The following is a 2,500-nucleotide window of genomic DNA, read 5'->3' on the forward strand; positions in this document are numbered from 1 at the left end:
CAAAAAAAAGACCTGGTCGTCAACGCCTGCTCCTGTCCATGCCAAACGGCGTTTTCCTCTCAACTTTGGCATGCTCGCTGAGGAAAAGGCAGGTAAAGGTTGTGGATAAAAAGTAAACGCGCTGTGGAGAATTGCCCAAATCGTTCAGGCGCCGTGAAAAAAAGAAAGACGTAGTCGTCAACGTCTGGTCCCGTCAATGGCGAAGGGCGTTTTCTCTCAACTTTGGCATGCTCGCTGAGGAAAAGGCAGGTAAAGGTTGTGGATAAAAGTCCGAAGAACCTCGCTACAATTGCCAAAATCTTTCCGCTGCCATTCAAAAATGGACTACTCCTCCACACCTCCTCCCGTCCATGCCAAACGGCGTTTTCTCTCAACTTTGGCATGCTCGGAGAGAAAAAAAGGCAGGTAAAGGTTGTGGATAAAAAAGTAAAAAATTGCCAAAATACTTTCTGGGCCCTCAAAAAAAGGCCTACTCCTCAACGCCTGCTCCCGTCCATGCCGAACCGCGTTTTCTATCAACTTTGGCATGCTCGGAGAGAGAAAAAAGGAAAAAAAGAAAAAAAAGGTCCAGTAAAGGTTGTGGATAAAAGTAACCGGCTTTGGAGAATTGCCTGAATCCTTCCGGCGCTGTGAAAAAAAAAGACCAAAAAAAAGACCTGGTCGTCAACGCCTGCTCCTGTCCATGCCAAACGGCGTTTTCCTCTCAACTTTGGCATGCTCGCTGAGGAAAAGGCAGGTAAAGGTTGTGGATAAAAAGTAAACGCGCTGTGGAGAATTGCCCAAATCGTTCAGGCGCCGTGAAAAAAAGAAAGACGTAGTCGTCAACGTCTGGTCCCGTCAATGGCGAAGGGCGTTTTCTCTCAACTTTGGCATGCTCGCTGAGGAAAAGGCAGGTAAAGGTTGTGGATAAAAGTCCGAAGAACCTCGCTACAATTGCCAAAATCTTTCCGCTGCCATTCAAAAATGGACTACTCCTCCACACCTCCTCCCGTCCATGCCAAACGGCGTTTTCTCTCAACTTTGGCATGCTCGGAGAGAAAAAAAGGCAGGTAAAGGTTGTGGATAAAAAAGTAAAAAATTGCCAAAATACTTTCTGGGCCCTCAAAAAAAGGCCTACTCCTCAACGCCTGCTCCCGTCCATGCCGAACCGCGTTTTCTATCAACTTTGGCATGCTCGGAGAGAGAAAAAAGGAAAAAAAGAAAAAAAAGGTCCAGTAAAGGTTGTGGATAAAAGTAACCGGCTTTGGAGAATTGCCTGAATCCTTCCGGCGCTGTGAAAAAAAAAGACCAAAAAAAAGACCTGGTCGTCAACGCCTGCTCCTGTCCATGCCAAACGGCGTTTTCCTCTCAACTTTGGCATGCTCGCTGAGGAAAAGGCAGGTAAAGGTTGTGGATAAAAAGTAAACGCGCTGTGGAGAATTGCCCAAATCGTTCAGGCGCCGTGAAAAAAAGAAAGACGTAGTCGTCAACGTCTGGTCCCGTCAATGGCGAAGGGCGTTTTCTCTCAACTTTGGCATGCTCGCTGAGGAAAAGGCAGGTAAAGGTTGTGGATAAAAGTCCGAAGAACCTCGCTACAATTGCCAAAATCTTTCCGCTGCCATTCAAAAATGGACTACTCCTCCACACCTCCTCCCGTCCATGCCAAACGGCGTTTTCTCTCAACTTTGGCATGCTCGGAGAGAAAAAAAGGCAGGTAAAGGTTGTGGATAAAACTCCAAAACCTCGCTACAATTGCCAAAATACTTTCTGGGCCCTCAAAAAAAGGCCTACTCCTCAACGCCTGGTCCCCAGGCACGTGCTGGGGGGCCTCAACTCAGGCTCTGCCCAATGTGGATCAAGGTCCACCTTCGCAGCGCCTTATGCGACACCCTGGTTGTGGGGGACGCGGCGTGGCGTGGCGGATCGCTCCGGTCGGCGCACAGCCGGCAACGGTCGACCCGTCCGCCTGGCTTTACTGCCCCCGCGCTTCTGTCTTTTGCACTGGCAAGCTAGCGACCGCTCGGCGTGCGAGGCCCGAGTCGGGGGACGGGAGTCTCGGGAGCCCACCAGCTCCCCGCAGGCTACCCGCCCGGCTGCCGAGCTTCCCGCCTGCGCGTCCAAGTGTGAACGCGCACGGCCGCCTCGCCGGGCTTCCTTTGCCGGGGCTCGGCTTGTCGGCCGGCGTCTCACGGTCCGTAGAAGGTTCGGTGCGTTCGCTGACGACGGGTCGAGAGAAGCGTTTTCTCTCCTCCCTCACTGACGGTCGTTGGTGCTCCCCAGCCCCTTCGGCGTCCCAAAGCGTAACGCCTGCTTCATCTCGTCAAGGGCGCGCCCGTCTCTAACCGGGCGTCGTCCGGCACGTGGAAACGGGCGGGAGACGGTGTCGAGGAGGAAGAAAGGGTGGGGTCCGGTCCGGTCCGGTCTGGTCTCCTCCTCCTCCTTCTTCTTCTTGGCGCGCCTCCCGCCGAGACCGATGGATTCGTTGCACTCTCAGGCCCTGAATCTGTTGTCCGGTGGTTTC

This window comes from Babylonia areolata, unplaced genomic scaffold (assembly GCF_041734735.1).
Source record: "Babylonia areolata isolate BAREFJ2019XMU unplaced genomic scaffold, ASM4173473v1 tig00055280, whole genome shotgun sequence".
NCBI classification, from domain to species: domain Eukaryota; kingdom Metazoa; phylum Mollusca; class Gastropoda; order Neogastropoda; family Buccinidae; genus Babylonia; species Babylonia areolata.